This window comes from Eschrichtius robustus, chromosome 21 (genome assembly GCF_028021215.1).
Source record: "Eschrichtius robustus isolate mEscRob2 chromosome 21, mEscRob2.pri, whole genome shotgun sequence".
NCBI lineage: Eukaryota > Metazoa > Chordata > Mammalia > Artiodactyla > Eschrichtiidae > Eschrichtius > Eschrichtius robustus.
Genome location: NC_090844.1, coordinates 5,568,960 through 5,582,149, shown reverse-complemented (window position 1 = coordinate 5,582,149; position 13,190 = coordinate 5,568,960).

The following is a 13,190-nucleotide window of genomic DNA, read 5'->3' as shown; positions in this document are numbered from 1 at the left end:
GTAATATCTCACTCATTCTCTGCATAAATTAATTATACTCATGTTAAAAGTATAAGAATCCAAATGTATGTAAAAATTATTTAGAGATTGATTATATGATCATATTTAACATGATTTTTTTCTACAGTGGGCAAATAAGCATCCTCAAAGGAAGCAGCTACAAATCAGTCACCCTTAAAAGCAAGACCAAACACTGTAGGTATACTATCAGCAGTAACCCAAAAGGGCTAATATTTTCTAAGAATAGCTTACATTAGTGGCTTAACATTTGTTATACTTATTTCATATGAAATACATCTCCGTTTAATTGCATTGGTTGGAACAGCTCTTGCCTGTAAGGGTATGTGTTCTGTGAAGGTCAGCTGAAGGTCAGAAGAACAGTATCAGGAATGCTAGACTGGGTTTGGCTCCCAGCTTTTTCATTAAAGTTTTCAGGGTCTCCGTTTCTTTATCTGTAAAATGACAGAGTTGGACTAGTTACCTTAAATAGTAGTTCTTTTATACCACACACGTCTGTAAAATTTGTTGTATCCGTTTGGCAGAGAGATTGAACAGAAAAGCTCCTCAGTAATGTGACGGCAGCAAGATGATTGAAAGACAAGTCAACACATAATTCATATTGATCTGACTTTATTTCTGTTAGATTTTACACCCAGAAGATTTAACTTCTTGTATAGTTTGTACAAACTTAAAATCTGTCGGCATCAAAGCTTAAAAGTTGGGTGTGTTCTCCTTGAGGCGGGTGCACGTAAGAAGCCTGCAGCCTTAGCGAGACCCGGGGCTGGTTTGGGTGTTCATGGGCCTCTGCATGCGTGGATCTGTGTTTGCTGGGGATGAATGTGGAAATTGACTCCAGTTACTGTTGAGTCCAAGCCCACCCACTTTCTGGAGTTCAGTGAGAAAGAGGAGTAGAAAGGCCCCCGAGCACAGTGGGCGCGTTTGCTTTTACGCACCAGCGAAGGGAAGTTGCTCGGGACGAAGGTGCCCCAACACGGGCGTGAGAAGCCCCCCCTCCCAGGAGCTCACTTCTGGGTACGCACAGCTCTGTAAGTTCACTGTAATTCTGCACGAAGAAGATGGACCTGTGTTCAGTTGATAAGCATACCATCGACCTCAGCGTCAGTGTTTTCAAGAAGTCTTAGAAAGTCTCCACAAAGACCCAAGGCTTCACACTTTTAATTAGAAACATCTGAGCCCAGGGATGATCCTGGGAAGAGAATAATTGCAAGACACTCATCTAAAGTAGTTATGTTTAGAAATGAGTTAATTTTAAGATGTTGTGCTTACATGCTCCTTTTCTCTAGCAGTTTAACCTAGACAAGCAGCTATATCAGTGATTCTGTTCCCCCAGTTGATTACATTTGGTTCCTTTATGCTTAAAGGAAGATAACAGAAAACTTCAGAAATTCCTTATGGTGTAATAGGAAAAGGGGGTTATTTTGAGCTTCTGTTTTTGGAATTATTTTACAGCTCTTTGGTGGGTCTGGCAACTAAGAGATAGGCTTGAAGGCCACAAGGAACGTTTGTTCACTATTCTATCTAAAGCTTAATGGTCTAAAGCTTTGGGTCTTTGGGGGTATAGGTTAATGGAGGTGTTATTTTATAATGCTTTGAATTGCCCTGAAATGAGTTTATGGGGGGGAAAAAACCATAAGCTGTGAATTTTGGTAGTAAACATCTGTCCATTTCAGACGCTTCCCTTGCTTTTAGCAGACAGCCTGTGTACCTTTTACTTGACTGCCAGTGGTTTAAAGAGATCTGTTTCAAAAAGTGGTTGCATGTTTTGATGCAATTTGGGAAACTGTTTACTTTACAAATACAGATTCATAAGAAAAAAATTCATGAAAATACTGAAGATATGTTTGAGGATTTTCTTAATTGCAATAAATATTCAGCATTTTTCTAATGAAAGTGAATTTTGTTCATGAGTACAAGTATGCATTTTAAAAGACGTTCAGATTGATGCTTTTTTTTATGTGAAGCTGCCGCACTAAGAGAAAATGGCTGAAACCAAGTCTAGTAAACTTGAGGTTTTTTTCTTTTTTCCCCCCTCCCACCCCCTCTTTTTTTTTTTTTTTTTTGGTGGGTGGGTCAGGGGAGGTCAGTCACACCTAAAAGATCTTCTCCAGAGACTGCGCTCCTATACTAGACTGTAAGCTCTCTGAGGGCAGTCTTGTGGGTTTATCTTTGTATCTTGCCCAGCGCCTAGCAGAGTGCTTTGCACATAACAGGCGCCCAATAAACGCTGATGGTGAACGAAGTCATTGTCTCTGTAATGTGGCCAGACCGTGGGGACTGCCTTGCGGTGAATGCTCTCTGTAAGGGCCGCCTTTGTCATTCTTGAGCTCCTGGTGACGTTAGATCTGATTCTTCTTCCTTCTGTTCATGCCTTGGACAACCTGGGCCGGGCTAGTGCTGCTCTGGTTGCCAAGACCTGGGTTCTCCCAGTGCCAGGCTTCTGGTGAGAGCCAAGGGGTCGTGACTGGTTGAGAAGATGGATAAAGTGACACTAGAAAGTCACCACACAGACCTGAGTTTAAAAACTCAAGATGCCTGTGGAGCTCATGAAGAACCGGGTCAAAATAGACAGCTGGCTCCATTTGAAAGTGTGGCGGGCCCACCCTCCCAGCCTCCCGGCCTCCCGGCGTCCTGGCCTCCCAGCCTCCCAGGCATGTCGGCAGTTTGGGTCGCTGCCCTTGCACTCCTGACCCCTGGGACGACCCTGTGAGCCCACTGAGTAGTGGGAACCCTGCTTTTTCTTTCTGTTTCTCAAAAGAATGTTTCCCAGTGAACTCAGACAACTGAAACGATAGAAATACTCCCTCGAAAGAACAGAAAGTTGAATTTAGAGGGCAACTTATTTTTAACCTAAGTGTATTTTATCTGGGACGATACAAGAGGTCAGCTGGGTGTTGTTTTTGTTTTCTCTGAACCTGGGCGATGCTATATCAGAACTTTAGTCCTTAGACATTTTCTCTTGGCTTGATTTGTTAAAGCGAGAATTCTGGATTCTGCAGCCTGTTGCCTGATGAGTGAGTTATCCCTGTAGAAGGAAATTGGCCCCATTGGTTGATGCATATCCCACTGGTATATCTGTTGAGTACACTTGGGAATAGGGATCTGGGAGTTGAAAGGTAGTTAGTGGTAAAACCCATATTCAGACCCTGGCGTCTGCACCAGAGCTGAATGCCCCTCCGTACTTTCTGTGCTGTTTCGCCAGAAACATGGGGATGATCATAACTTTCTTCCAGAAGTGCTGGGAGGAGTAAATACGTGTGGGAAAAGGACCTCCTGGGATTCTTGGCACACAGCAAGTTTTTATTACTTCTACGAAATGTAGGGCATGTAGGGGAGTTGAGGGAACAGGGCCGAACGGTTCACAGACTTTAAAGTCTCTTAGCAAAGATGCAGGGTTTTTTTCTTTTACCTATAATGGTAGAACAACTTAGGTAGTTATTTCATTTGATGTGAAATACTGCGTCTTGCACCAATGTTTTTCACCTAAGAATGGAAAAAATCTCTTAGCTTGATCATGAAGATTAGTTTATTAATGATTGTGAAAAGCATAGAGAAATTTACCCTCACTTTAACCATCTGGAATAAGAAAGGCCAGGGAAAAAACAAGGAATAAAGCTGACTGGGAGTTGGTGTGTGAGACGAAATGCACCGACGATGAAGGGGAGGCGGTTTTATCCTGGCCCTTGCAATGGGGAGAACGTCCATTTCTGCAGAAGGATTTCTCAGAAGAGGAAGGAGGCTTGGGTTTCTTAGAGGCAGGTACATAAGAGAGTCCTGCGGAGGTGGGGTGGATGCCATTATTAGAAGACGCGGGCTGGGCGGGCATGGTTCTGCTCTCAGAAGGTCCAGGGTCGGGGGCCCCTTAACCACTGCTTCCTTCTGGGGGCACAGGGCGCAGGAAGGGTTCAGCGTGGTCAGTGGTTTTGGGAGAGCTAAGAAAACTGCAGGATCCTCTAGCGGAACGGTATCACGGTGGGTCGGTATCCAGGGAGTTACAGAAGTCAAGGTAACGTGTCAGAGGCCTCGTCAGGAGAGATGAGGAGCCTGAATCAGTTCTGTCTCCCAGTATTTGTAACTTGCAACTTAAAGGCTGGCAGTTCACTGCCCACCAGCTCTTTACACTCGATTATACCGTAGCCATCAAGAAATTAAACATGTATTTACTCAGCATCTTTTCTAGCAAGTTCTAAGTATGTATTTAAAATCAGTGCATTAGATATTCTTATTTCTCTCCATTGGTCGTTTGTCTACGTAACGATCCCTGATCGCCCTTCTGGTAATGAGATGCCCCTCTCATCGTACAGACTGCTGACAGCTTCCAGAAGCTGCCCTTTCCCTGCCCATCCCTGCTCATTAGAAGTACATTTCTGGCAAGTAACCTAACAGTAATTCCAGCTTTGCAAAGGGTGTTGGTTAGGAAGGAGGCTAAATATATTGTTTAAAGGCCTTTATTAATCCTTCAAGAAATTATTACGGTTCACTGGAAGTTTCAAAAATAGCACAGACAAGTCCTCTGTACCCTTAATCTCAGCTTCCCCTTGTGGTAACATCTTATATAACTATAGTTCGGTATCAAAACCTGGGAACTGGCACAATCCACAGACCTTACTCAGATTTCACCGCTTTTACTTTACTGATTTGTGTGTATTAGGCCGCATCTGTAATGGGCCAGACACTGTGCTTGCTTGCACCCTGGGGTGGAGTGAGGTGGTAATACAGACAGCACCTCAAACACTTTAAATGTTCTTGGGAAGTTTGTTTTTGTTTTGTTTTTAGAGTAAAGCCGGGAGTTCTCAGCCCTGCCTTTAAGATCTTTCCGGTTATAGAGTCAGGAAGTAAAATATTGTAATCGCAGTGATTACTAATGACAGGATAAACGCACTGAAGTGGGTGGGAGGCGGGGGAGGGGCGTGGGGGGCCCACTGCACACGTCCCGCTGAATCACGCAGCCAAGGTGCTCCTCCTGATGGCGCAGTGGGCCGGGAAGGCTAAGCTGGATGCTGGGACTCCTTGCCCTGAGTGGACACCTGCGGACCGTCGCTTGCTTAGATCACCTGTGTGCTGTGTCCAGGCTCAGCGCGGCTGGCTGCAGCGCAGCGGCCGACCCTGGTGGGACCCGTCCACCGGAGAGATGCTCGGGCTCCAAGGGAAAGCGTAAAGTCATCCACAGAATTGCTGGAAAAGCAGATGGTCTTATCCAACAGGTGAGCTTACCTGTTTCTGTGACATAGTCTTGGAGCTGCATTAAGTGCTAAATCTGGTGATGCCGAAGGGCTTCCAGGATAAAACGTGAGCTGTATTACCTGGCTGGGATGACTCCAGGAGGCCAGAGGGACCAAGCCTTCCAAATCTAAGGCATCCTGTTGGGTCAGTCCCCTTCCAGGAAGGCACATTCCGTGAGAAAAGATCTCCAGGGCAACCTATGAAAGGCAGTGGGTCTATATCAGTACCTGTGCTTTTATGACACGCTCCTGCCACACACACAAAATTGCAAGTGAGGTTTCACAAAATAATACTTTGGGCTATAGGCATATGCTCATTTACCCTTCTTCCATGTCATTAAAAGAAAAAAAAAGATGTTCATGACCTAGTTAATCAATTTCAAGACGCCTTGTTTAAAAAAAGTTCAAATTGTAATAGGACTCAAGAAATTGAGTCTACAATATAACAGAATTTCATAATAACAGCTACAATTTACCTGCTATTATATGCTAGGTGATTTATAAACACTATCATCAGCCATAACATTCCTGGGAGTCATTCACTACTCAACAGACGTTTACTGTGCTCCTGTTTGCCAGGCACTGTTCTAGTCGCTAGAGACGGAGCAGTGATCAAAGCAGAAAAAACAATTTCTGCTCTCATGGATCTCACCATCTAGTGGGGAGAATCTCTAGCAAACACATGAGGAAGTAAGATGTATTTTGTGTCATAACAAGTACTCTGGAGAAGAAGAATCGGGGAAGGGGGATAAGGCGTGTTTGGGTGCAAGCTGATACCTGAAGGAGACGAGAGAATGGACTTCAGGGTATCAGAGGAGAAATCCTGACCCTGGGAGTAGCAAGGGCCAGCCTCCGAGACAAGAATTCTTGGCTCATCCAAGGAACAGGACTGATGTGGGATACAGATGTGGAAAAACAGGTTCAGGAAACTTAGCTCAAGGTCAGACTAGGAGGGGTTTCGAACACAGGTCTAGCTGGCTCCAAAATCCATTACAATGTCCATCACCAGGACATACATAACACTAGTTATAACTATGTGCACTAGTTACTGCACATCTACTACGTGTCACCCATCCTCTTACTCAGCTTTAACGATGTGATGGTTGCCTCACATTTTCTGGTGAACTACAGAGTCAGGTACCCCTGGCTAGAAATCACATAATAAAGAGCTTGTTAATAGAAGACACTCAGGCCCAACAAGCTTTACAAAGATTAATAGGGGAAAGAAGCAAATATATATCCAGTGCATCACTGTTTTAATTATTTCATGAGATGGCATAAGAGAATAATTTTCTATATATTTTCTATATATATTCATGTATTTTCATATAAGAACTTAATATAACTCATTCATATAATTTCCTATATACTTATTCATCTTCTACATGAAATATTTTAAGTTCCGTGTAACCTATAAAATCACTAGAGAGGGAAGTAATTTTCATCGGTACAATTTTCCCGATTTCTTGGTTTTAAAGTTTATTTTTTACAGTGAGACGTTTCCGCGTCCAGTCATTTCACAGACAGCCTTCAGCTGGGCGCTATGCTCTGCGCAAGGTCTACACCTTGGTGCCTGGTTTTTCTCAAATGAGCCTCTTTTGCTGATTACTGGGGCTTTGGTGCCCCCTGGTGATAGAGCCGAGAAAAACAAGTACTAGGTCTCCCGCATTCCATGCTGCTGCCTCGTGTTGCGGCCTGATGGGTACGATTTACAACACGGAAACGCATTAAGAAAAATTACCCACAGGAATGTGCACTTGTGGGTTCCTTTAGTCTTGCGTCACACAGAACTTGCCAAAAGCTGTGAGAGGGTTAAGGTAAGAGAAAACAATATCTAATCTCATGAACAGACGAGGCTCGAAACCAGTGGCGTGGAAAAAAATATCTCTAAGTGTGGGACTAAGGGAAATAAATGTCTTATCGCAAACGTGTGCATACTGCCGATAAATCCACTCCTGCTGAAACAAGTAAATTTTTAAAAGTTATGGAAAACCAGATTAAAAACAAACCCACTAACAGGGTGAAAAAATGGTATTTTCTGGGCAATCTGAACTACAAACTGTTTGGCAACAGTAGATGGTGTGGCTCCACAGTAGACAGTTTCCAGTCGTTTTGCTTTCATCCTTGTTAATGTCCTTGTGTTTAGGGATGTCTCTTTTAAATAGCATAAAGGTGGATTTTACAAATCCAATCTGATGCTCAACATCACTAATCATTAGAGAAATGCAAATCAAAACTGCAATGAGGTACCACCTCACACCAGTCAGAATGGCCATCATCACAAAATCTACAAACCATAAATGCTGGAGAGGGTGTGGAGAAAAGGGAACCCTCTTGCACTGTTGGTAGGAATGTAAATTGATACAGCCACTATGGAGAACAGTATGGAGGTTCCTTAAAAAAACTACAAATAGAACTACCATATGACCCAGCAATCCCACTACTGGGCATATACCCTGAGAAAACCATCATTCAGAAAGAGACATGTACCACAAAGTCCATTGCAGCTCTATTTCCAATAGCCAGGACATGGAAGCAACCTAAGTGTCCATTGACAGATGAATGGATAAAGAAGATGTGGCACATATATACATTGGAATATAACTCAGCCATAAAATGAAACGAAATTGAGTTATTTGTAGTGAGGTGGATGGACCTAGAGACTGTCATACAGGGTGAAGTAAGTCAGAAAAACAAATACCATATGCCAACACATATATATGGGAATCTAAAAAAAAATGTTTCTGAAGAACCTAGAGGCAGGACAGGAATAAAGATGCAGACGTAGAAAATGGACTTGAGGACACGGGGAGGGGGAAGGGTAAGCTGGGATGAAGTGAGAGAGTGGCATGGACATATATACACTACCAAATGTAAAATAGGTAGCTAGTGGGAAGCAGCCGCATAGCACAGGGAGCTCAGCTCAGTGCTTTGTGACCACCTAGAGGGCTGGGATAGGGAGGGTGGGAGGGAGAAGCAAGAGGGAGGAGATATGGGGATATATGTATATGTATAGCTGATTCACTTTGTTGTACAGCAGAAACTAACACACCATTGTAAAGCAATTATACTCCAATAAAGATGTTAAAAAGAAAAAAAAAAAGCCAATCTGATAATCTCTATTTCTTAACTGGTGGTTATAATGAATATCAATTTATTTGGAGTTATTCTCTCCTTTTTGTACTTTATATACAATCTTCTGTTTCTATGCTCATTTCTTGTTTTATTTTGAATTGATTGAGCCTTCTTGTTTGTTTTCATTTCATTTTTAACTCACTGATATTTTTTCTTAAAAATTTATGTAAACCTTGAAATATTGCCATACATGTGTAACACATTTTTAAGTTAATGATTCTTAAATTAATTCTTAAGAATGCAAGTTTCACGAGAGCTGGGATTTTTTGTCTTTGTCTACGGCTGGGCTGTATTCCCAGCATCTAGAAAAGTTCCAGGTGGCACACTTGGGCCATATTCACCTGCTCATGACGTACATGCTACTGTGGTCCATTATTTTAGCTTTTTTCAAATTAAATAGGACAAATCTGACATCACCCTCATCATCATCACTATGAACGTCTATGTTTAGGTTTACTCATATATGTACCATTTTCCTGACTTGCCACTGCTTCCTGCTTTGCCCATCTTTCTGAAGTCCATCTCTTAGATGTTCCTTTGATGAAAAAATGATGATGGTAATGCTCTTAGGTTTTGTTTATCAAAAAACATGTTGCTTTGTCCATGTGGTTGAAACGTTTTGCCGAGTGATTAATTCCGGATGGACCGTTATTTTCTCTCAACTCTTTGAAGATATTTGCTATAGGCTGAATGTTTCAGCACCCCTGCCCCCAGCCCCCAATTCATATGATGAAACCTGAGTGCCCAGCGTGATGGGGTTACCTTACGAGGTAGGGCCTTTGGTCCTGAGATCAGGTCCTGAGAGCAGAATCCTGCGAACGAGATCCATGCCTGTATAAACGAGGCCCTGGTGAAAGCTCCCTCACCCCTGTGCAGGGGTATGGACACAAGAAGAGGTCTGCTACCTGGAAGACGGCCCTACTCGACCACGCTGGCACCCGGATCTCAGACTTCCAGCCTCCAGAACTCAGAGAAGTAAAAATTTTGCTCTTATTAGCTACCCAGTCTGTGATAGTTTGTCGTAGCTGCCTGAATGGACTAAGGCATATTATTCCTCTATCTTCTGAGAATATGTATCAGTCTAATCATTTTACCTTATTCTCTATTTTCTCTGTTGGCTGCTGATAAATTCTTTTCTTTCCTGTTTGATATAAGTCGTATTTTCTGTGTCTGTGGATTTATTTCTTTTATAGAAATGGAAAACTCAGTAATTCTTCAAATATTGCCCTTCTTCTCTCTCTGTGTGGGAGTCTGTGTTATACTTCACTCTGTCTTTCAAGGCTCTTTAACTTTTCTTTCAAATTTTGTTCTCTTTGTTCTCTCTTGGATTATTCTGGATATTTTCTTCAGATCTATTTTCCAGGCCACTAATTCTTTTTTAAGATGTTATCTAATCTGATATTTAACCCATTTATAGAATTATTATTTTTTTATTTCTTAAAGTTCTACTTTGTTCTTTTATAATTTCCATGACCCCCCCCCCCCTTTAAATAGATCTTTATTGGAGTATAATTGCTTCACAATACTGTGTTAGTTGATGTTGCACAACAAAGCGAATCAGCCATATACATACACATGTCCCCATATCCCCTCCCTCTTGCGTCTCCCTCCCATCCTCCCTATCCCACCCCTCTAGGTCATCGCAAAGCACCAAGCTGATCTCCCTGCGCTATGCTGCTGCTTCCCACCAGCCAACTAGTTTACATTCGGTAGCGTGTATATGTCGATGCTACTCTCACCTCGCCCCAGCTTCGCCCTCCCACCCCATGTCCTCAAGTCCATTTTCTATGTCTACCCCTTTATTCCTGCCCTGCAACTAGGTTCATCAGTACCATCTTTTTTTAGATTCCATATATATGTGTTAGCATATGGTATTTGTTTTTCTCTTTCTGACTTACTTCTCTCTGTATGACAGACTCCGGGTCCATCCACCTCACTACAAATAACTCAATTTCGTTTCTTTTTATGGCTGAGTAATATTCCATTGTATATATGTGCCACATCTTTATCCATTCATCTGTTGATGGACACTTAGTTTGGTTCCATGTCCTGGCTATTGTAAATAGTGCTGCAATGAACATTGTGGCGAATGTTTCTTTTTGAATTATGGTTTTCTCAGGGTATATGCCCAGTAGTGGGATTGCTGGGTCATATGGTAGTTCTATTTGTAGTTTTTTAAGGAACCTCCATACTGTTTTCCGTAGCGGTTGTATCAGTTTACATTCCCACCAACAGTGTAGGAGGGTTCCCTTTTCACCAAACCCTTTCTAGCATTCATTGTTTCTAGCTTTTCTGATAATGGCCATTCTGACCGGCGTGAGGTGGTACCTCATTGTAGTTTTGGTTTGCATTTCTCTAATAATTAGTGATGTTGAGCATTGTTTCATGTGCCTCTTGGCCATCTGTATGTCTTCCTTGGTAAAATGTCTATTTAGGTCTTCCACCCATTTTTTAACTGGATTGTTCGTTTTTTTGATATTGAGCTCCATGAGCTGTTTGTATATTTTGGAGATTAATCCTTTGTCTGTTGTTTCATTTGCACATATTTTCTCCCATTCTGAGGGTTGTCTTTTTGTCTTGTTTATGGTTTCCTTTGCTGTGCAAAAGCGATTAAGTTTAACTAGGTCCCATTTGTTTATTTTTGTTTTTATTTCTGTTACTCTAGGAGGTGGGTCAAAAAAGATCTTGCTGTGATTTATGTCAAAGAGTGTTTTTCCTATGTTTTCCTCTAAAAGTTTTATAGTGTCTGGTCTTACATTTACGTACCATGTTCTTGGACTGGAAGAATCAACATTGTGAAAATGACTATACTACCCAAAGCAATCTACAGATGCAATGCAATCCCTATCAAACTACCAATGGCATTCTTCACAGAATTAGAACAAAAAATCTTACAATTCATATGGAAACACAAAAGACCCCGAATAGGCAAAGCAATCTTGAGAAAGAAAAACAGAGTTGGAGGAATCAGGCTCCCTGTCTTCAAGCTATATACTACAAAGCTACAGTAATCAAGACAGTATGGTACTGGCACAAAAACAGAAATATAGGTCAATGGTACAGGATAGAAAGCCCAGAAGTAAACCCATGCACCTATGGTCAACTAATCTATGACAAAGGAGACAAGGATATACAATGGAGAAAAGACATCCTCTTCAATAAGTGGTGCTGGGAAAACTGGACAGCTACATGTAAAAGAATGAAATTAGAACACTCCCTCACACCGTACACAAAAATAAACTCCACGACCCCTTTTTAAGTCTCTTGGTTCTTGCTCATTAAAGTTCATCTTTTATTTTTACATTTCATATATTGTCATTTAAAAAATTTTTGAGTCTGAAAATTCTAATATCTGAAGACCTTTAAAAAAATTTTTTTTTCTGCGGACTCTTACTCATGGCAGTTTATTCCTTGTGTCTTGGTGGTTAGTTGTTTTCGGTTTTTGTTTTATTTATTTACTTTTTAAACTGTGAGCTCACATCTATAGAAAGTCTGAGCACCTAAATTGGTGAAACAACTTACCTCCAGCCGGATTTGCATTTGCTTCTGCCTGGAGGGCCAGCTTTACTGTTCTGACCGGTGACCTTCTTAGGTGTTTTCAAGGGCTGTGGCTTAACCTGGGGGCCCCCATCCCCCTTCTGTGGGCCCAGGGCTCAATCTCGTGATTCTAACTTTGTATGGACCTCTGCCTTCCAGAAAATTCTGAATTTTGGTTTTGGTTACTGCTCACATTTAGGTTTTAACTCACTGGTCTTTCCCCCCTCTTCCCTTGGAGCTTTTGTATATGTTCTTGAGAGCTAGGAGTGCATGAAACTTGCATGTGTTCCCTTCATCCGGGAGCTGGTTGTACTGTGGCAGGAGGCGTCTTAGAGCAGCACGTCCAAAACGATGCCAAACACAGAAGCGCAGGCATCTCTTTGCTCGAGAAAAAACAGCCCTTCGCAGCTTAATATGGAGCTACTGATTTGGTAAACACATTTTTTTGGTCTCTCTTTTTCCTAATAAGCAGAGAATGCCAGAAGTTTGCTTTTACACTCAGGTAGATTTTACCATCTTGCCTCAGGGCATCAATATTTTGTTTTCTGCTATAATTTAATGAGCAGGGAGCCTAAGTCTATCCCCATCCCACAAGATATAGTACTGATTTAGAACTTTGGGGAAGGATACCTATTAATATACATGTGCGTCAGAGGGTGGGAGCTCTGTCCCACAAATTTCAGGGATCTTCCGCTACTGCGAAGTGCCTAGGGGATCAGAAATTTGGGTTGGGATAGAATATCACTTTTAAAGTAAAAGGCAAATGGCGACCCCCTATGCCCCCTACCACTGTAAAAGTTCTACTTTGTTCTTTTATAATTTCCATGACCCCTTTTTAAGTCTCTTGGTCCTTGTTCATTTATTAAGGTCCATTTTTATTTTTAAACATTTCATATGTTGTCATCTTGGGTTTAGGAGGCAGCATGAACCCAGTGTGGTGTCTGCTCCAACCCCAATGCTGAATAACCTGGTAAATCAAAGGCTGATAGCCTGAATGGGGCCCAGAATAAAAGAAGATCCTTCTGTTCACCCCGTTTGCTATGCAAGCAATTCTGACGATGTCCTGGTGGGTCCAGTGGTGCTTCCAGAGTCTGCACCTGTGGGCTCCAGTGTGGAGCCTGTGATGAGCTCTGATGGGTGAATCAGAGCAAATACCCTTAGGGTTCTGGAACAAAGCCATGCTCTCTTCAGAAAGTAAATATTGCTTTGAGAATAATTCTTGGTTCACTCTCGGGCTTTGAGATGCCTGTAATCGTGAAACTTGAGAGGCACATCAAA